The sequence below is a fragment of the Pantherophis guttatus genome, chromosome 1 (genome assembly GCF_059756535.1).
Source record: "Pantherophis guttatus breed Tessera chromosome 1, ASM5975653v1, whole genome shotgun sequence".
Classification (NCBI taxonomy): Eukaryota; Metazoa; Chordata; class Lepidosauria; order Squamata; family Colubridae; genus Pantherophis; species Pantherophis guttatus.
The window spans coordinates 141,426,998-141,450,645 of record NC_142063.1 but is presented as its reverse complement, the minus strand read 5'-3'; the positions used below and the strand labels follow the sequence as shown (position 1 = coordinate 141,450,645).

The 23,648-nt window shown below is 39.3% G+C and overlaps 1 protein-coding gene across 2 annotated transcripts in view; it reads right to left on the bottom strand.

Moving 5' to 3' along the window:
* The window catches only part of LYPD6 (LY6/PLAUR domain containing 6), a 65,093-nt gene extending 43,000 nt beyond the window's left edge, over positions 1–22,093 (bottom strand). Inside the window, exon 1 of one of the 2 annotated variants that reach the window (XM_034424919.3) lies at positions 21,959–22,093. The gene's annotated coding sequence lies outside the window, so the exon portion shown is untranslated. Of the gene's footprint in view, positions 1–21,079; positions 21,160–21,958 lie in introns of those variants that run through there. The other variant, XM_087881844.1, reaches the window with a different exon arrangement.
* Positions 22,094–23,648: the final 1,555 nt, after the last annotated feature.

The following is a 23,648-nucleotide window of genomic DNA, read 5'->3' as shown; positions in this document are numbered from 1 at the left end:
AAAAAAAAAAAGTCACTGTGGCCTGAACTAGATCAAAGGGAAGGCCAACTACACTACAGGACACTCTTTACATAATAAAGAAACCCCAAAGAACAGTATTTAAGCACAAATATTAAAATGACCAGCCTTCCACCTACAAAAATCATTAAGGTTTATAGTAGAATATTGACATTTTATGCTAGTTAAAACAGAATGCAGTAGAATATAATGGAGTTTATAGTGTCCTCCATATTAATGTTAAGTTTTTATAGCACACATGGGAACCTAAGACTCTTGCTGAACTGTCAGCAGCCTTAGCCAGAATGAAAAATAACACATTTTTTTGCTATTACACAAATATGCACACAATTTTTATTCAGGAGCTGCAGGTGAGTCATATATTTTGGAAGGAAGGAAGGAAGACTTCACAGTGAAAGGAATAGGCTAGCCCATCTCTTCTCTATCATTCTTCAAATTCACAAACTCAGTTTTTACTATTCTGAAATGCAGCATGACCTGATATCTGTTCCACAAGGCAATATATCAAGCCAGAACACAGTTGATGGCAGAAATATGCCTGAATATAGCAAGAGGAAGCTTGCGTCTCAAACCATTTAACTGCCAGAACTTTCTCCAGGCAAAACAATTCTAATCCTATTATGAGGCATGATGGAGCAGAGTTAAGTCAGAAGACTCCTCACACTTCTATTTAAATACCAGGATAAAATTGCAGAATGTGCAACATTATACTAACTGAATAAAATTAATGGAAGAAAATATCCTTATTTACTGGCATTTTTCTTCTTCATCCTACTTCATTGAGAAGGGTCCTTATTTGGTAAGAAGGTACATCTCAGAAGGAAATGAAGAAATTATGGACTTCCTTTAAATTAATTTATATTTAGATTCAATTATTTTGATTACTTATTACCAGTGTAATCAAAGAAAACAAATCAAAAACCTGAGATGGTTCTCCACTATCCAGAAGAGCAAGTATTCATTAAGGCAACCATGTGGTTGAAAGGACTTCTACCCTCATTTCCTTTGGACCTGCCCTCACCTCTAGTTGCTTTTCTTATAGGCAAAAGACATCCAGGGAGCCTCAACCACTGTGAATGACTGCACTTAATTGGACTTCATTCTTTTCCAACTCAAGTCATTAATCCATAAATTCGAGCCAAGAGATAATTTACAGTTCCATCTTTCACAAGAGTGAATCTTCAACGAGACAAGGAGCCAACAGGAGCCAAGTGCAAAGCAAGGCAATGTAGCCAAGTCTTTAACTAAGAGGAGAAAGAGAGTGGGGGGGGGGAAGGATCTGAGAGACATTTTTGTCTCGAAACTAATTTTGATTATCGTTAACAATCTAGTTTCTTCTTCCACCTCTTCCTCCTAATCCCTGTTATGTGGCAATAATAAATATTCACCTGCTCCTCAGGGATTTTGTGATTATTAATTAACATTCATATAGGCTGTTTGAAGACAAACAGTGCCAAGTAGTACTGTAATTAAACATGTGCATTTTTTTGGCTCAAATCCTAAGGTCTCAGCAAATATATGGTAAATCGTCTCCCGGAGGCAACTACACTCCCTAGGTTAAGAAGAGCAACATTATCCACTGGGTAGTTTCATGGAAAGTGAAACACCAAGAACATCTGTTTAGAAATGAATGTTCTCCTCCTCATCCATGCTCATCCGAAGAACCCTAGGATCAAAAAATTTATAGACTGAAAGAAATCCTGTCAAATTTACTTTTTATTTTTTGGGGAAATAAACCTAATTCACAGGTAGCACCATAGATAGCTAGAATGACTTCCAGTTATAATCTATAAACCACATGTTAGTAGACTTCTTTATTGGCCAAGTGTGATTGGACACACTGGAAATTTGTCTGTGGTGCATAAGCTCTCCGTGCACATACAAACATCAAAAGTGATAAGTCATAGATCATAAATCATAAGATACAATCATAATCATAAGATACAAACAACAAGTGATAAATCATAAGATACCAATAGGGGAAAGTAGTAGGAAAGATGAGAAGGTGAGAAAGATTAGAAGATAAGAAAGATGAGAAGGATAATAGCAGTACAGCCTACTACATGGATAAATATCTTTAGGCATAAGACAGTGCTGTGGGAGTTAGGTGTTTAGCAGGGTGATGCCACGGTGGGGACGGGGACTATCTTCGTGTCTAGTTGTTTGGGCATGCAGTGCCATATAGAAGCATCCCGAGGAGAGAAGTTAAAACAGTTTATGTCCAGGATGTGAAGGATCTGTAGACATTTTCTCAGCCCTCTTTCTGGTTTGGGCAATGTATAGGTCCTCAGTGGAAGGCAGGCTGGTTGCAATTGTTTTTTCTGCAGTCCTAACTACCCACTGAACAGCCCCGATGAGCCTACCACACATATGCACACGGAACATTTTCTTCAAAGAGGCATAGGATAATCCTTACAACAGTAATTGAAATAGGAACTGTTGTTGAAATTCAAGCATCATTCAAAAGTAGCAATACTTTTGGTGGGAAGCTGAAATTCAACAAAATCTAGAATGACTGGAGTGTCCTACTTTAGCTTGGAATCAAATAGGATATCGTAATCACAAAAGAATCTCTCTTAAATGTTTCTTCTTTTGAAAGTGTCTCTACAATGGAGCCTATGATTATTATTTATTTGTTGCATTACCTCACCTATCTCATACAGAAGGATGCACACAGGTTTATTTATTTATTTATTTGTGCATTCAGCAACCCAATGCGGTAGATGAAACTAAAAGGAAGAAATTACCCTCCCTCTGCCACCCTGGTTGAGCTCATGCACTGTGGACATCCATTCTCTCCAGGCTCCCATCTAGACAAAGTAGAAACAAATTCTGGCAACAACAACACCCCAAGTTCCCCTAAATTTCTATTCACCTTTAAATGTGCTCCCAGAAAGCTGAAGCTCCCAGTCTGAGCACTTCTAACCTTTGTGGCTGAGAAGGTCTTTTTATCTGGAACCCCTCCAAATCATAAAACAACAATCTAAGCATCACACTGGCTCTTGCTAAAGCAATACTAGTAGCCCAAACGAAAACTGAAACATGCTTTAAGTGTTAATAACATGGCTGGGTAGCATCTAGGATTCAAAGGCAAAAGATACTTTGCGGGCCCCAGACATGCAAATTTAGCACTTGTCTGCAATGCCTTAAAGTATCTACACCTTTTCTATAATTCAGACTCCCTTTTATATGCCAATAAGCTCTAGAAGCCCACTTTATATCATTTATTTGAAGATCAAGAGACAGCAATTTTTTTAAAATAAATTTTTATTGAGTATAAATATTAAAAAAGACATAACATAACATATACACAACAAACATTTATACAGCATATACACAAAAAGATTATGATTTCTTCTTAACCATTTTTTCAAAGTGACATTCTACAATTCTACTTATAATATATTTCTTCACCTCTCCTTAATCTAGTAACATTTTTTTATATATTTAAATAGGTAATATTTCCCCTTATATTTTTTGTTTATTTCTCATTTTTAATCAATTATACCAATTAATCCATATTTTGTAATAATCTGATTCTTCTCTTTCTTGTATTTCTTTGGTTAACCTATCCATTTCAACACATTCTAAGATTTTTTCTATTACTTCTGTTTCATTTGGTGTTCTTTCTTGCTTCCAATTTTTTGCATAAGTTATTCTTGCAGCTGTTAATATATGAATTGTGAGATATTTGATATCTTTAGGATATGCAATTTTTATGGACAACTTTATGAAGATCGCTGGCTCTTGATCTTTAAATAAATGATATAAAATGGGCTTCTAGAATTTGTTGGTATAAAGTCAAGTCTTCATTGGAGATTTTAGGGATGCGTACCGGGATATATTGTACATCCACTGCCCACAAGCCTATGGGGAAACCTTTAAACTCATTTCTAAACTGGGACACGAAGTTAATCCCTGGGTTTAATTAGAGGATAGGTTTCAGTGCAATTGTTCAAAGGATAATGATGACCACTCTTACACTGAGTAAGAAGAATGCCACAAATGGAGGATAACACAGGTGATGGTAAAAATAAGAAACAATGCAGTGTGTTAATGCAATTTCCAGTTTACACAAGGAATAATGTAGGTAGAAAATGCAGTTTTGGTTGGGATACCTGCTACCTCAAACTCAACAGTCTGTGAAATAGAGAGTGCAGTTAAACTGGGATGAAGAGCTTTGTAATTTTTGACTTTGCCTCTGCAGGGATCCTTCTTTTCAGGGTGATTTATTATGTCACTCACTTCAGATTGTGATATCTTTGGTACCTCATTCACTGGTAAGTAAAGAAAGCCTGGATCCATGACCTCAAACCTTACCTATGGACCTGCTGGTGATTGGTCCAAGTTCAGCCAAGGAATATAATTCCTAATACTAATTTATTATATGTACAGGTAGTCCTCGACTTACGGTCACAATTGAGCCCAACATTTCTGTTGTTGAGACATTTGTTAAGTGAGTTTTCTCCCGCTTTACAACCTTGTTTGCCACAGTTGTTAAGTGAATCGTTGCAGTTGACAAGTTAGTAACCTGGTTGTTAAGTGAATCTGGCTTCCCCACTGACTGCTTGTCAGAAGGCCCCAAAAGGTGATCACAGCAATGGTCATAAATATGAACCAGTCGCCAAGCATCTGAATTTTGATCATGGGGATGCTGCAACGGTCGTAACTGTGAAAAACGATCATAACAGCACTTTTTTTAGTGCCATTGTAATTTTGAACGGTCACTAAATGAACTGTTGTAAGTCGAGGACTACCTGTATATGGAGCCAGATTTCTTGACTAAGAGATCATTTGCAGCAAGATATCAATAAGACTACATTGACCTGGGAGTTAACAATACAGTACAACAACACAAAGCAATTTTGAGGCTTAACACAAGAAACTGAAGGCCAACTTCATAAATCTCCTCTTAGCACTATCACTGAAGACCAGGGTCCCACCTGCTTCCTATCCCTTGTTGTCTTTTCTGTGAAAGAGGACACATGTTCTGTCTGCAAGGAAATAAGTAACACACTGACAATCCAGTTTACGGTTCTTCACAAGTTGTGATCATTAGAATCTGTCTGTTGGTTTGCTGATTTCAAACCCTGTTAGTTATAGATAATGCTACAATTTCCTCCTTACATATCTCTGCTCATTCTAAGCATCTGTTCTTATCTGAAAGGGTTACAGGTTGCAATGGTTCTCAAAACCCATTTTCATTGTACTCCGGGGGGGGGGGAGATTAAAACAAGGGGGGGATCTACGGAGGTGGGAAGAGAAGGATTTCAGAAGATTTCATTTAATTTTTCCTGGAGAAATTGGGAGAGCAAGCAGAATGTTAACATAAATTTCCTCCATGGAAAACAGTTTATTTTAGAAGGAGGAGGATGTTTTTAAAGTCAAGTGTTTAGTCACCCAGCATATATGTTATGATTTGGGGAGGTGGAGAAAGAAACATGCAGCAGGACAATAGTAACCAAAGTTGTAATTAAAATACGTGAATATGCTTATAAACTTTTGTACTGAGACTGTACAAAACTACTTCTCAAATCAGTTGACTTTTGCAGATTAAAAAATGTTGTCATGTCAATTTTAGTGATTGGTTGTTTTTTTCTCTTTCCAGATGGCAAAAATGAAGGTTCATGTGTCTCAGTAGTACAAAGCAGCGGTGTTGAAATCTATTCCTACTTTCAGCTTGACTTGCACATAATTTTAAGGGTTCACTCTGAAGTAGTGTTTGTCAAACCTGCCAACTTTAAAATGTGTAGACTTTAAGTTCCAGAATTCCCTATGCCTGGCTAGAGAAGTTTGGGAGTTGAAGCCACACATCTTAAAGTTGCCAAGCTTGGAGAATACTGATCTAAAGCATGATTGGCTGGAATAATCTCTGTTAAATATCATATTTCTGAGTAAACATGCAGAATGTTTTTAAACAAAAGAGGAGACTTTTGTACACGTGGTCCTAAAACATTTGAACAATTTGCTCTCTATTGGAAATTATTCCAAACAGCATACATTAATGCTTTCATACATGATGCATTTAATGCTTTCATACATGATGCATTTTAGGGTTAGGCATTAGTAAAGTTTCAGAAGGAAATTTCAAACTTCATCATATTTGGTCAATATATCTTCCCCTTCATCCCAATCCCAGTTAGAATAAAATGACATCAAAATATCTGGAAATCTTACCATCTGTTTTGAAGGAAAAGATTTTGCTTCAAAAAACAAATAAAAAAACAGTACAGGAAGAAAATGCATTGTGATAACCACTTCATAAAAAAAACTACCTAAAGTTCATTAATAACAATAAATATTCTCTCTTCTTCCGCTCAAAACAGACTCATTTAGATTCCTCCTAGTTTTGATTTCCATAAAGCCTGGAGCGGAGAGCAATCTTCCCAATTATATGAGATCATACAAATTTTGTGCCAGTTTCAACCACGTAAACCCATGTTATACAGTGCTTCCTATTCCCCAGTTAAAGGACCCTGCCTTTGAAGTCAGTACAAGTACAAAACTGGTATCAAATGTGCAAAAGAAGCTGTGAAGCATATTAGAAATCCCACTCTATGCCTTTGAGTGATAATTGTCTTGCTGCTACAGAATCATCTCTGTTCTTCAAAAGGATGATGAGAAAGTGAGGGGGAGGGGAGGAAGGAACACTGCAAACCTCTCAAACTAATCCTCCAGTGCACTCCCTTAAAAAAATAATGTCCGACAGGATATTGTTAGGAAAAATGAAAATAAAGGCAAAAAATTAAGAACAGGCATCAGTCACACATAAGTTATATAATCTAACCCTGAAGGATTGCCAGTGTGGTACTAAACTCGATCTGGTGCCCTCCACATCTCTTGAAGTATAATTCTCAAAAAAAAAATTCAGGTAGGATTTTATATGGGAATAGTAAAATAAAAGGATGTTCAGTTAATGAACTGATCTGAAATTGTTCTGAAACTGCACTACACGTAGCCCTCGACTTACAACCACAATTGAACCCAAAACCTGTTCTGCCCCAGCTACGGATCCCAAAGAACACAGCACCTCAAATAACGCAGTTTTAGCAAATGCCGGCTGCTAATAAGCGTTCTTAACAGCCTGCCAGAATTCCATAAATAAGATAGTCAGAGTCTTACTGGAGTTGGCAGAAAGCCCAGAAGCAAGGTTGCAGAGACATCCCAACGCGATGATTAGCGAACTAAAATTGTTTCCTGCAGCTTGTTGCAAGCTGCATACTTTCTTAACTAGGCTAAGGGAGTGGCCAATTAGCCCCAAGCCTTACTCTCGAGGAGACCTCCTCCTGAGGAACCACTCCTGCCTTTTGGCAGCTCTGCGTGCCCGTGCATTGAGAAGAGGCTCCTCCTCTTCATCCTCTTCAATTAAAGGAGTCTCTGGAGGTTCTGAAGGCCCTGGCTGAATCCCCGCCTCTGGCACCACATCTTCTCCAGCCTCCTCGCTATCTGACTTGAGCACCGGCCAAACAGGCTGCTGGCGCAGCACCACACCAGCCTCCTCGTTGTCGGGATCAGCAACAATCCATGCAGGCCACTGGTGGGCCACAACAAAACCCCTGTCACCAAGTGAAACATTTGTTAAGTGAGTTTTCCTCATTTTACAACCTTTCTTGACAGAGTTGAGTGAATCACTGTAGTTGTTAAATTAGACAAACTGTTGTTAAGTGAATCTGGCTTCCTCATTTGTTAGAAAGTCACAAAAGGGGATCACGTGACTCCAGGAAAATGCGACCGTCATAAATATGAGTCAATTGCAAAAGTGTCTGGATTTTGATTTCATGAGTATGGGGATGCTGCAATGGCCATAAGTGAAAACTGGTCGTCACTTTTTTCAGTGCTGTTGTAACTCCAAAGAGTTACTAAATGGTTGTAAGCCTAGGACTACCTATACTGTACAGAGAAGAGACATACATTTTAGGCTCTAATTTGATCATAAGTCAAGGACTACCTATAGAGGCAATTTTCACAGCTACTGCTAAGCCCCTGTGTGATCCATATACTGATCTAACTAAGCCATTGGTTAAAACAAACCATGCCTCAGCCAACGTGTAGATGCCAACAACAGCTTGGTTCTAGAGCAGCGGCGTCCAACCTTTTGGGAACCAGGGACTGGTTCCTTGGAAAAAGGTTTTTCCGCAGACCAGAGGGGATGTGATTTCGCGTGCTGCCTGCATCCCACAGATGGGGCCTCACTTGTCTGCGCGGCCCTGTTGCTGACATGCTGATCCACAACAGGGGACTCCTGCTCTAGAGCGTCACCACATAATAGAATGATCTTTAGATCAAAAGTTCCAGACCCACCAAAGCCATTTCCTATTCAAGCTGTACAGCCCACAGAATACTATCAATAGATATGTATCCAGGACAATCTTTAGAGCTGTATTTGGAGTCTCTGGTACAGAGATTTACCCATCAAGCATTACTTCATTGATGAAGGAGTCATGCTTCCTAGCCAGGGAACCTAGGAATTTAGCAAGGAAGTCTATTACTCATTGAACAGTTTTTCAGCTAGACAAAAGTGGTGCCATTTAACATAAAAGTATTAAGCAACACAATTAACTAAGCGAAATAAAGAGGCCTTAACAATGCTCGTTAAGTAATTGGATGCTTTGGAAAGCTAATCAAGTGCAAACTAAAATCTTTTTTTAAAAAATGTTCATCAAAATAAGTGTTCTTTATAGCTGATGATGGAAAAAGAAGATGAACAAAGGAAAAGTAGGAAAAAATTGGCCCAATCTAACCCTGTATTTTTGAATGGAGTTCATAAGAAAGCCAAATTAACAAAACAATCCTTTTCCTGAAATGTGAGAAAACTAGTGTTTTTGTGCAATGATTCAGTATCTTATAAACACTTCTCATAAATAAGCCTCTTTGTTCACTTTGCTGGCAACTCTGGAATTAGGAAATATGCAGAACTTTCATCTCCATATCTTGGGTTTTAGTCCAGGTCTCATATAAAGGCGCTCTGGGGTAAGTTACTCTTTTCTGTCAATAGCTTAAGGATAGAAGGGAGGCAAATTGCATTATCAGTTGCCAGTACAAATTCTTCCTTACTTCTTTCACCACCAAGCACACTCAATTTCTTTTCGAATAGCCTCAAACTGCAAGTTTGCTTCTAGGTTCGCCAATCTTTAGCAGTCACCAAAACTGGAGAATTGTGTACATGTTTGCTAAGAGAGTTCAGTCTGACTTCAACACTGGTGTGTACACAATTGCACTTTAAAGCTTCAGAACGCCTTTATGTGAGCAAAGTGTTCAAGCAAAAATAGAGAATATTTGTGCAACCGTTATACATGCCCATTTTTTTTCCCAGCAGGATGCAATGCATTATCAGCGATAGCCATTGTTTCAGGAGCTCTAAAACAGCATTTGTTTCCAAGTGTTTGCAGTGTGTATTCATTAAATGTTTGCCACATGAAAAGAACTGATGTAGGTCAACTTCTTAAGTACATCCACTACTTTAATCTTTACCCGTGCCATGGACTTTGACAAGAATATACACAAGTCATATTTAGAACAGAACAATTAGGGTATACTTGTATTAGCTCTATTTTATTTAGCCTCCTTTAAAAACTCCCTGTTGAACTGAGTCAACAGCACTAAAATGTACATATTTTAGGATTTTAGGATTATTTATTCATAGCTGAAGGCAAAACAATTTTCATTTTGTGGATTTTATGTGCACTTAATCCCAATTGCTCTTGGCATTTTATAAAGGAATAAACATACAAGAAAATATTTTATATTTTTATATATTTCTATATATCTTGATAAAAGCTGTCCTAAAACTTTAAGATACACAAGTATTTGTGAACATGTCTATCATATATTCCCTTGAAATGTGGGAGGGCTGCAGAAATACACTCCCAAGTTATGCTAATTGATTGGGGGTGATTACATCATAAAGCTTTTAGCCATTTTTATACACTGGGGAAGAGTGAGTAACTCTCCTTCATTGCAGATAACTAATATGTAATTAATAAAAATTACATGATGTATCCATGGCAGCAAACCACAAGTCTCTTAAATCATTGAATAGTTTGTCAATCAACATTCTTGGCACAATCTAATTTCACTAAGATACGAAATATAATCAATGAGCCTATAGGGAATTAACCTGTATTTCTAACTAAATTGGACTTTGATCAACATACAATATCAATGTACGTTTATTGTGGAGTCTCTTGTGCTCTCTGAACTTGGGAGTTTGCTTGCAGACATTTCATTACCCAACCAGGTAACATCATCCATGCTAATGAATGAGTGGTTTGCTCCCGGTTCATATGCAGTAGGTTGCTCTGCCAATGTGTCAGCCCTCGCGTGCAAACCAGATAGGAAACACAATCAGATGAGCTAATTCTACTTTATTTTAAGATCACATGAACAGAATCTTGCATGTCTAAGATGCAAATTTTTTGCTGCCACTTTTAACCTCCCAATCAATTAGAGTGGGTCCTTCCTAAATTTCTTCCTCTGAATGTTAAGCCATTGCAGTTTGTCCACACACCAAAACTGGCAAAGCAAGCTACTGTATATAAATAGGGACCGAACATCACACTTACTAGCACTGATGATGTTACCTAGTCAAGTAATAAAATGTTTGCAACAAACAACCGAACTCAGAGGGTACCAAGGACTCCACAGTTTACCCTGGGCTACATTGATTCTCTTCCATTAATGTATGCTTATTATTAAGCATTATTTTCTATTTGTCTAGAAAATACCAGTACACTTGTGTCTGAATAATCAAGAGTTTTATTGAACGCTTACCGTTAAGAGTTTTACTTTGCAGTCTCTGTTTTACATGAATTCCCATTTATTAAAAAGTTAATAGTAAAGAAAAATAAGTTGCAGATAAACATTCACTAGATTAGGTAAATCCAAATACAAAAAAAAAAAGGATTGTTATCTTGTTTGAGGATCCTTTAGAAATGTTATGATCCATGTGGACATCTCTGTGCATCTCAGACATCAAAAACAGAAACTAATATGGTGCAAAGCTGTAGACTAAACAGGAAATATTATGTGAAAGTATTTTAGCTATGCCTGCAGATATCTTGCATCCCAATCATAGATCAATGCTGAATATGAAATTCAACAATCCATTACATGATACAATTTTTAAAATTAGCTAATTATAGAAAATTGATCTATTATTTGATACACATCTGTTGTTTTTTTAATTTGGCAGTCACATGTCTGTCTGTGTGACTATTGCAATGTCACACAGTTGCAATGACTATTAACAATGTAGTTCTAAGAACAAAATTCCTCCCACTCTGTTTCCCAACTACTATATTGGAAATATGAGTTCAATATGAGTAGCATCAAGATTTAACCTATTGATATGAGAAGCACTATAGAAGAAGACTAGCCATATATTTCTGGTTTCTGCCAACACTGTTGATATAATAAGAGAATATGTATGACAACTAAAAAAGGTAGGAGGAGGAAGGAGTATTAGGTATGTTTGCCACCTTGAGCTATTTATAAAACTAATAAAGGAGGGATTAAAGACATCTTTGTAAAAATCCAACTATGCCCACACTTGTAGCCTGTTTGCACAACATACATTTTGCACTGGATTTCGGAGAGGCAACAGGTAAATGGAAAAAGGGAATTATTTTTGTACAAAGATAAGGAGCCTTTAGCTGAAGCAATAACTTTTTTCACATCTGCATGCATGGTGCTACTGGACTCCAAACACATCCATAGCTTATTAATTCCTACGTGGTAAAGAAAATCTGATGATGGTATGTGCAGCTATGAGGTGGAAGTATTAAACATAATTTTAAAAGCTTCAGAAGTAGCAAAATGTAAATATAGAAATGTTAAAACAAATGGTATAGAATATAGCAGGGGTCTTCAAACTTGGCAGCTTTAAGACTGCTTAAATCTTAAAGCATAGTTTAAGAAACTATGCTGGCTGGAGAATTCTGGGAGTTGAAGTCCACAAGTCTTAAAGTTGCCAAATTTGAAGACCTTTGGAATAGGTCTTCAATAGGAATATAGAATAACAAGAGTTGGAAGGGACCTTGGAGGTCTTCTAGTCCAACCCCGCTTAGGCAGGAAACCCTACACCACTTCAGACAAATGGTTATCAACATCTTCTTAAAAACTTCCAATGCTGGAGCTTTCACAACTTCTGGAGACAAGTTGTTCCACCAATTAATTGTGGTCTTCAGGTCATTATGAAACATGCACTATACAATCTAGAACTGCCAGAAAAAAATAAAATCCAGGGAAAACTTGAAACTACAGAAAGGGTAAGGAATCTGAATTCTACTGCAGAAAGATTAGGATTATATTCAGCATTGTTTTCAGTCAAGGACTCACTTACAAACTTTGAAACTTTTTGTCATGTAATGAAGCAATTGTAGACAACTATTCAAAGACAGATTGTTCAATGGAGCTATAAACAATTCATTGGGATTTTAACTATACGTAGTCCTTGAATTGCAACCCTAATGGCACCGGCCCATTATGATTGTAAATTGTGACAGTCATACAGCAAGTTACTCTTATGACTGACTCAGTGGTGGGTTGCTCCCGGTTCTGTCTGGTTCTTTAGAACCAGTAGTAAAAGCAGCGGGAGGCTCCGCCCACTTGCCCAGACGTCATAATTGACAATCTGTGCATGTGCAGAAGTGTGCACAAGCGAAGCGAGTGAGCGTGCGTGCTCCCATTGCAAACAGGTAGTAAAGATAAGTAGAACCCACCTCTGGACTGACTTGATTTTATGAATTTTTTTTACAGTAATTGTTAAGCAAACTCCACAGTGGTTAAAGAAAACAATTGTTCACAAGAGATTGATTTTGCCCCCCCCCAAAAAAATGGAAGTAAATGCCAGGTTTTGGCAAAAACATCATAAAACACAGTCACATGACTGGGATTCTGCAAATGGTCGTAAATGCAGGCTAGTTGCCAAGTGTCCAAAATGCAGTCACCTGAGATGGCCATCAGAACTACAGAACCAAGTACCCCTGGGGAAGACCATCATAACTTTGAACAATTGCCAAACAACCAGTCACAAGTCAAGGACTACCTGAAAAGATGTCAAGCTTCTAACTACGGTAGAAGAAGATTCATTTTGACAGATTCAGGAATCTTAAAGAAAACTATTCTTAGAAGCCACTATAGTCAGATATTAAGAACTTGCAAAGAGACTATTTCTTTTAAGCTTGTATATTTTGGTCATTTGTACCTTTCTTTTATATAATCTATAATTGTGCCTAAACCCTATGAATTATGTACTGTTCAAGTATGAAATCAGACAGAGAAAAGATCAGCACAACAGAGATGCACAAACTTCTCATAGTAAACGTTAATTGGATACAGCCTTGTTGAAATTTCATGCCACCAATCAGCTACAGAATATTTCTTTCAAGTGGTAACTATATAGAAAATACTGCCTGTAATTTAAAACTTCTTTTATTGGTTCCATCTTACTACCAGAGAAGGATAGGTTGATCGGAACATAGGAAAATGCCTCTACTGTGGCCAAACCCTGATCACTGGACTTCTTTCCTAGAGAAACTATATTGGTCCTTCCTTGTTTAGCTTGAGGCAAGCCATTAATATTCTGTTTCGTACTTGAATAATGTTTCATACCATTTTTTACTACTTTTTTAGCATGTTATTTTAAGCAAGATTCTTCAATATATTTTAATTTGTATGTAACCTTAGAAGGTCTATTTGGGCTAAGAAGGAACTAACATTCTCATCCAATTAATTAAAAAACTACATTATTTGAGTTCTGATCTGTAATAATCAAATAATTCTATAGCCTGCCATAGCTGAAGAAGCAGACGGCAGGTATTGGTAGAAATGGGACAAAATGTTTTGCATTTAATTTAATTTACTCCGTGTTCCTCTTTTGTGGAGCTTTTCAGGGGTTTGGTAATCATTTCTCCCTTCATTTCCTTTCAGCTGCTAGTCAAAACAAATATTTTGTTTGCTGATTGTTAAATATATTCCCGGTGAGCCTTCAGGAAGCTTACTAGCATAGTGATGGGTCCAGTATCTTAGGCTGAGTATCAGAACAACTCAGCATTTAAATACTTTTTAAGGCCACTTTGCATGGCACTGAACGCACCCAGCAAACAAACAAGGTTTACAAGAATTTAACATTCTAACCCCAGTCCTCATAAAATACAGAAATACTCTAAAACTTCAGAATTCATCTTTAAGAATGCCTAGAGGATTTATTTCATGAAAAAATTTAAAAATGTACATAATATTATGCTAATTGACTCTGTTTATATGCTGGAGATTTCAGAACAATTTTCTAATGCTAATGCCAAATGGCACATTTGCCAACTGCATTACAGATTGTATGTTGTGGATAAAAAAAGTATATCCACGGTATCAACTGCCATCACGAGAGATCTACCTGGTAAAGTAGGTGTAAGTGTACAGGGTGTAAAAAGTGTAAATGTGTACACAGATTTGCACTTAAAACAAACTGGATGTAGCAATAGCACTTAGCAACAACACTTAGACTTATATACCACTTCACAGTGCTTTACAGCCCCCTCTAAGCAGTTTAGAGTCAACATATTGCCCCCAACAATCTGGGTCCTCCCTTTCCATCCTTGGAAGGATGGAAAGCTGAATCAACCTTGAGTCAGTCAGGATCGAACTGCTGGCAGTCAGCAGTTAGCCTGTTATAGTGCATTGTAAGTACTGTCCAATGACAATGTAAAGGCATGACAAAAATATTTACGGCAAACCCACCATATGGAATAATGTATACAGTTTCAATCTTCTCTAGAGTTGCCTCATCGATTGGGGAGAGATACTGTAGGTCTTCTTAGGTGGGATGAATAAAGGAACCTGAGAGTATATTACATGTATATTATATATTGCATATGCATTGTATAATCCCAATCACTAATGCCATAAGGGTCAACTCAGTTGAAACAAGAAGCCGTGATATATTCAGCAGCAGTGATTCAGAAAGACGCTGGAGGCAAATGATCACTTTAGAGACAACAGCAAAGGCATGATTTCATACGGAGGAGAAAACAGTAATAAACCACTCCTGTATTTTACCATGGAAACTATAAGGATAGACAATATGAAGTACATGACAATATAGTGCCTGATGATGCCATTCAAAATGGAGTTGAGAAAGAGTTGAGGGTGTTTCAAGGCATTATTGGTGTTTAGCACTGGTTAAATTAAAACCTTCCAGACGTCTAAAAATGCAAAGCTGCAGAATTACAGCGAGAACATAGAATGTAAAAAAGCATGAATAGGGGAAAACTCAAGACAAGAAAAGGTAAACATCAATTGCACATTAAATGAACTGAAATGGACTGGACTTGAACATTTTTGGTTGGAAGAACATAGTGATTACTACTCAGCACATAAAAAAGAAGGAAGCTACCATATTGTTTTCCTAATCAGAATGGATATAGCAAGGATAGTACTTGAATACAATGCAATCTATGACAATAATATCAAGACTTCACGGTCAACCTTTTAATATTATGATTATCTAAGTTAATAGATAAGTTATGATTATCCAAACATTAATAGAGAAAAAAGGAAGAGGTTGATGATGAGTTTTTTCTGGTCAAGTTCAATGTGAAATCAACACAACATGTTGATTTGCTGCTTGTGCTTAGAGACTGCCACAGTTGAAAATGTTAAGTAGGAAAACAAACTTGTACGGTCTAAGAAACAAGGGAATGATTATAGTTTCTGCCAATACAATGATTTTTTTTCTGAAATTACTTTTTCCAGCACCAGAAAGACTTCATTTTTCAATCACGGTATTTTTCCAACACATTTTTATTTTCAAGTACATATGCCAACGATAACACAAAATAGACAACAGTGAGCTTTTCAAATTTCACCATAAAAACATATAATGTTCATAAAGGACCAGGCTGGGAGAGAATGTCCTGAAGAAAAACTTGTGTAGCTGGTCAGACACTGTCTTGATGGCACATAATCATAATCAATGATACAATTTCAATGACACCATATGAGTGACAGAAACATATCTAGGAAACAAAAGGCAAGTTATGTTCTTTTCTCTTCCCTTTTCTTTTATTGGTTGATCTCACAGAAGGAATTCATGCTTGTAAGTCTTGTTCAAACAATACAATATAAAGGCTGTGTTAACCATTAAATGCTCCTTGTGCATTGAATAATTAAGTTCATCTAACAGATACACAACTAGTGCAAAACCACAACAAATAAACTTTAGCATGAAGAAGAAAGCAATACAGTAATTATTTTTGGAATAAATATCTTCAGGATTTTTGAAATGTACAATAACATCTGTTTTTGATCTCTTTGTCAAATCAACTTCTGAAGCTTGGTACCCTCTACGAACTTAAAAGGCTGTCAGCATTTAGGATGGATAATTTTATTTGGTCCATATTTTTAAGCAAAACATCCTATTTTTGCATCTCATAAGCTAATATGTGATCAGAACATATTTATTCCACAGAACGCAAATTCAACTTGAAACTCATACAAAGATGGATGTATTAGAAAAAACTCCACGCAAAAGTTGCAGGCTAATGTCAAAACTGGATGTAATAGAGCCTCAACACGTGTCAGATTACATTATAACACTAAATTGTACCTACTCAAACTGTGACAGATAGCATTAATATTTGACATCCTACTGTCTTTCAAAGTTACGTGAATAATTCTCTCTAATTTCAATTGTGTGGAGAAGGATAAACTTTAGATTGCATCCATCGGTGCCTAGCAGGGGTGGGTTCTAAATTTTTTTACTACCGGTTCTGTGGGCGTGGCTTATTTTATGGGTGTGGCTTGGAGGTCATGTGACTAGATGGGCGTGGCTAGCTGGTCAGTCATTTCTGGAAGGTCCTCGCACTTACGACCAGTCCTCGCACTTACGACCTGACTCATTTGTTTGCTTTTAACACTGATCAGCTGTAGGACAGCGCTTTGAAGCCCCGCAGCAAGAGTTTAAACAGTTTTTTTCCCTCTAGTCATCAGCTGGGACTCAGGAGGCAGCAATAGATTGGGGGTGGGACCAAATAAAAGGTAAGAATAACGTGGGTGGGTGGGAGGGCGGGGGGGGAGAACCAGCTCAGTGATGTCATATCGTCACCGCTACCGGCTCGGCCAAACGGGACCGAACCGGGAGGAACCCACCACTGGTGCCTAGGGATTAGGAGAGTGCATTTATGCCTGCCTAAAATGCATAATATTCTAGAAATTACCCTGAATTTATGAGAGATTTTGGGGAACCAATAACGCTGCAGTGAGTAGGAAGCTGATAACCTGCTGAAATGTAAACCATTTGCTATTAGCACAAAAATACACAAAAGAAGATATAAGAAGATATGAGCTCCAGGGCATACAACCCCTGGAGCATATCTAAACTCCTGAGGGTCATTTTATATTCCTCAAACCAGACCTTCATTCATAAAAGTTCTAATCTATTTGATAAATGATACATTATATCAACAACGGCAGCATAAACTGTAAAGCTATGGTGTTGCAGTCACCACTCTATATTTTTATAGACTTGTTTTATCGAAAACATTATATTCTTGTACAACATTCAATAACATCGGACATTTCCAGTAGCACTGCAAATCACAGAAGCACATCCTCAGACATGATTCTGCAAACATAAATTCAGTTTCCAAGCTCTTGATGAATCCAATTAATGGTGTTCCACCAGCATGATAATCAATTCCAAAAGCTGTTCTAAAAAATGAATTAGAAATGGATCACTGGATGTTTTGTAACATATTGGCAGGGTTTCTTATGCTCAAATGCTAATCATCAAAAGTCTCCCAGTTCTCTGCCCTCTCCTCCGATTGGCAGTAATTGTGAATATCCTTGATCTGCAGTAACTCATACGTAACTTGGCACAGTGTATATTAAATGGAATGCAATCAATGAATGAATGAGTTCACCCCCTTAGCCAGAGCTCGCCCCCTAATTCTGTACCTAATTCTAACTGTTTACAAGACTGAAGCAAATCCTGCAAACCAAAAATCTGTCCAAATCTGACAAACACCCAGCACGCATTGCTCTTAACTATTATCCTACCCACAAACCTTCCAAGCTACCGTATTTTTCGGAGTATAAGACACACCTTTTTCCCCTCTAAAAGGGGTGAAAATTTAGGTGCATTTTATACACAAATGTAGCCCCGCCCACCCACTGGCCCCCACCCTTTAGCCTGTGCCTCCCAGCAATTTACCTCCTTGCAAGCAAACAGCAAGAAAAACAGCTCCTTTCAGCTTCAGCACAGCCTAATTAGCACAAGTTGATTGGATCGGCCTCCCGACTCTCAGTTGATTTGCTCTCAGCTGTTTTGCACAGGGCTGTGCTGCTTGCTGCAAGGAGGTAAATTGCTGCAGCAGATTTTTTTTTTCCTTGTGCTAAGCAAGCTATGCTGAAAATGAAAATGAAAATAAAACAGGCTGTTGGCTGTTTGCTGCAATGAGGCAGAATTGCTCAGAGGCAGAGAGAGATTTCTTTTTCTTCTTTTCCTCACCAAAAAAGGTAGGTGTGTCTTATACTCCAAAAAATAAGGTAATCAAGTAGATGTAATGACTGCAAGCATCTGAATTACTTCATTTGACTTCAAAATATGAATCACCTTCACTGGACAGAACCTTTTTTTTAATATGCTGTCAGATGGTAATGAACAGGTGGTATGATGCCAGTTTTGTAATAGCTCCCTTAAATCTGTCATATGAGAGATGGTAGAGCACAAAGAGCTTTTGAGAAATAGGGCTTGAACATATATCCTCAAAGTATTTTATTTTAATAGCTCATCCTCAGGTCCCGTGTCACAAAGAGGTTGTGGTAGCCGCTGAAAAAAGATATGGCATCCCACTGCTTTTATTTCACCGTTGCGGCAGCCGAAGTCAGCTTCATGTGTTCTGGAATGAACGAGTATTTCCCCTCTTATCTTAATGCAGGTCTTCCCCACCAGACAATGTAAAGGAAATGGAGAAGGAGCCTTGAGTTATGTGGTCAAGGTTGAGGACTACCTTTGGCTCCATTTGGCCTGGTGGAACCGCTATGGGACTATTCCCCCCTGTATAGAATAGGAGCCCCCTGTACAGTGGGGAATAGGCGTAGCAGACTAAAACACTGTTAAGTAATACCATCTGCCTGCAATTACTGCAAGTTCAAATCTCACCAGGCTCAAGGTTGACTCAGCCTTCCATCCTTTCGAGGTAGGTAAAATGAGGACCCGGTTTGTGGGGGCAATAAGCTGACTTTGTATAAAAAAGAACACCGCTTTGGGGGGGGGCGAAAGCCCTACTAAGCAGGTATATACAAAAGTATGAAGGCTATTGCTTAATGCATTGTAAGCCGCCCTGAGTTTCTGGAAAAGGGTGGCATATAAATCGAACCAAATAAATAAATAAATAATACAGTCACTGAGCATTGAGTCTCCATGGCCATTTAGCTGTGAGAAAGACATTTTCTTTATTTACTTAATTTATATGCCACCCATCTCACAATCATGTAGATCTGGGTTCAAATTGTTGGTCCAAATTGACTTCTTCTTTTTTTTTACTTTTCTGGAAGACTGACATGCAGACGGCTATTCCTGTGAAACTAATTCGCCGATGCTATCATTTGCAGGTTATTTGGACTGCTGCAAGTTGAAATTCTGATTTCTGTAAATAGGCTTTGAACGTAAGAAAACACAAGAGGTAAAATTATAACGCTAAATAAATAAACAAATAAGCATTATCTAAGGCAATCCAAAAGATACTGCCGGGCTCAAGCCTAGCGATGAGACAGTCAGAACCAATCGGGTTCAATTCTTTATTTGCTTGCACCTACTGGACAGAATCGTTCAAATCCTAAAACTCTAACCTACTGGATACATCCTGAGAGATTCTAGGGTGGGGCTACCCCAAACCTCTTCCCCCCACTCCAGCTTGGAACTGCGTCTCTTTCTGGGAAAGCTTTGAGTTGACCAACTCCCCCTCAGTTACTGCAGGTGCACATTCCATCAGATGCTAAGCTACGGTTGTGAATAAGCATCAATTCTTGTATTTTCAAGGATTAATCTTTAAAAACAAAGATTCATCCTACTGTGATTTGTTCTTTTCAGGGGGGAAAAATACTGTCAGATGCCAAGAGGAACTGCTTTCCCCAGGCTGATATGAAGTCTCACATTATTCTTGGATAATCCGATATAAGGAATCATTCATTTACTGAAAGCATACACTTTTGATGTTTGATAAAACTTCACATCCAATGCTGATAAATATTTAAAAATGGCAAAATGGAATTCGGGATAGAATTTGCAGCTTTACCTAGATTAATTACATGTGTAATTTTTATGGCAATTAGCATCTGTTTAAATCATTAAGGTAGGCCTCTATGAGGAAATGCACATGTAAATGAAGTCTAGTAGTTCAGGTTTATGCAGGTGTATTCATAACATCAAAGGTGCTTACTCTCACATTAAATGTGCAAAAAATCTACCTGTACAATATATGACTCTGCTCTGAATGTTGTGTTTTGATTTTTCCTTATATCACTGATCTTAGCTTGTGGTCCAAGAGCTGTTACTAGTCCACATTTATACAGCAGGTTTCTAATGACAATGCTCAATATAATAAATAACCCTAATCTAAATTGGAAGATTTGGGCATCCTCCTTCCACACCACACAAGATTTCAATATCTACACCCAACGTTTCACATACACTTCACAAGCAGAAACACAAACATCTCATGAAATTTAGGGTACTGAACTTTCGGAGTGGGTGTTATTTGCACTGCCAGCTCCTACCTGGTAGTAGATCTCAAAGGGGTCTGATGGTGTTGTGCTCTACATAAAAATTGGGAACTCCTACCTGAAATGATCTTTACTGCATGAAACACTGTTTATGGTAAAACATTTTGTATGCATTTGTTTCTCACCGAGTACAAATATATGCTAGCTTTCAAAGATTAAATCCCTTTCCATTAAACTCTAGAAAGAAGGGATGGAATTACTGGGGGGGGGATTACTGGGGGGGATTAACACCCATTCAAATATTTGAAACAAAACATATTAATATGGGATATACACTTACATTCACCAGACAGATGAGCCGCCAAGTTAAAATAACTTTAACAAGGTTCTGCAGCCTTAACGTAGCGCAAAGCTTGCATCGGTGACCCAAAACTGGCTTAAACCCAAGTACTTCATCTGTGCTCTCGTACATGCGAACAGTAAACCCGATCGTTCGTCTCTAGCGATTTCCAACGGACTATCAATAAAGCATACACACATACAGGAGCAAAACCGCGTGTTAAGGACCCACCCTTTTAAACTTTAAACCTCTGAGTCTTTTTTTTTTTTCCTCCCAGTTTCCAGACCCGCGCTAATTCCTTATCCGGGCTTTGAATAATGTTCTGCAGTCACGGAGCAAAGAAAAGTTTTTTTTTTCTTTTTTAACTTTTAAAACGCCGATCGGTTAAAAAAAAAAAAAAAGGAAAAGAGGAGAGAGAATTCCTCGCGTAAACGCATCTTGCTGCTGTGATCGGCAGCGTCAAACTTGCCCCGAGAAAGCGAGCCTTTCTCTTTCCCGAACCTTTTTAAACCTCGCCCGGGGGGGCCAGAGCCCTTGGGCCATCATCTCTTGCCAGTGACACTATTAGAAGCAGGAAGCCAATGCCCAGCAGAAGAAAGGAAGCGCCCGCTCTTGAGCAGAGCCTTGGACGTGCCAACTATGCCCCCGAAGGCAAAAATAATTTTTTTTAAAAAAAAAAAATCATCTGTTGCTGCAGATCGCGCTGGGAAGGCAGCGCTCCACAAAGCCTAGTCCGGGGTTCAACGCCGAGCGCCCCCACATCCTTCACCCTCCTCTGCTCTCAGGCTGGTTACCAAAAAAAAAAAAAAAAAAAAGAGGAAAAGGGAGCCACGCGACGAGAAAGAACGTGCGATCGCCGGACAGCAGCCCTTTACTCACCGGCTCAACGCCCCAGACCCCTTTGCCTCCGGCCGGCCGGCCCGCCAGCCCGCCTGCCTGCCTGCCACCCTTTCCCACGAGCGTACAATGCAGCGAGGCTGGCGGCGTGCACTGCAGTCCTGCCCGGGAACGCTCAGCCTCCCAGACACTTCCCAGCCAACCAATCAGGAAGGCCCGACTCCACGCTAAATTCTTGGGCGGCTTTGCCATTGGCCGGCCAATTAAGCGAGGCTCGGCGGAGGCGAAGGCGCTGAGAGGAGCAACTGAGGGGCTCCACGCTCCTCGAGTTGAGGACCGAGGAGTGAGGCGAGAGGTTGGGTCTGCTGGGCGGGCGGTGAGTCTTGGTCAGCTTGGAGCCGGACAGTCGAAGCCGCGAGGTGGCGGGGGAAGCATAACCCCCTCCGACGGCTGGTGCCGCCGCTCCGAATCTCTCGAAAGGTTCCTTGGGCATCTATAGGGAGAGGAAAAGGGGGTCTAATTCAGACCTTGGCATCCCATGCCCAGCCTACAGAGTGCGAATCTCCGCCGCCGTTACTACCACCCATTTTTTTTAGTATCTGAATCGAGACCAATCTCCCGCGCACGGGGTTGGGGGGGCTTGGGGTGGAGGCTTGTCCAGGACTACACGACCTCAAACGGCGACGAGATGGGGCTTCAGGGAGTGGGGCTGGGGGTCGCGGAAGGGAAACACACACACACCCCCCGCTTCCCCCAACCCATCAGGCTTGGAAGACAAAAATATACGCAAGACAAAAATAGAGAAGAGCTGATACTGAAAGCTGAAGGCAAAAATATGGAGAGCTGAGACTGGAGCAACCTAAAGTTAGCTCTATTTGCTGTGGCATCCTGTGGCGCATCGTTTCTTGCTCCTCTTTGCATCGTGTCACTTACTCCCGAAAAAGGAATAAATAGATGTTGGTGCGCTAAGCCCTGAAGAACACTAGTATATAGGAAGGAAGGCTGCAGATCTTTAAACTGTGCTTAGCACATCTGCCAACATCTGCCTCGGGGCAGTCCTGTTGTAGTGACCCTACTCGCTGCTCGAAAACCAGCAAGCGGCCATCATTGGTAAAAGGGCCCCTGCCTTCTGGAATAGCCAGCAGGTGAACAAACAGAGCAGCTGATGGCTGTCCCTAATAGCCCTCTCCCTTCTGGACACGGCAGCTTGCAGCTGGTGGTGGGGCTTGGTTGGTGCTGCTCAGCTGCCTTTTTGAATTCATTTTGCTTCCTGCTTCCATCGTTCATCTGCCAAGCGGCAGGACTAGAATAGAAAGGACCTTCCTGTTCCGTTCTGTATCTCTTTTTTATTCTAGAATGGATAGTGCAGAGAGGAAGGATTCAAAAAAAAAAAAAAGTGGGGAAACACACACGCATCGACAATCCACTTTTATTCTAGGAATTTTTCCACTTTTATTCTACGAATACAGGTCAGGCCTGGATTTGTGGAGAAGGAGACGCAAAGGAGGAGGACTGGGCCATCAAGAATATGGAACTTTCTGCTTTGAAAGAGGCCATTTGTCCCTTTGCCCAGCTCAAGTATCACAGCTTATAGTCTGGTTGCTTACAGATCTCTCTCTCTCCTGTGGTTTCTACCTGTCCTATCTGGTCAGGCAGAAGAGGCATGCATGTTCCAAGTCTGTCCAACAGTTAGGAAAATCTTTCCTATCATGGCAACCCCCCACCCTTTGGA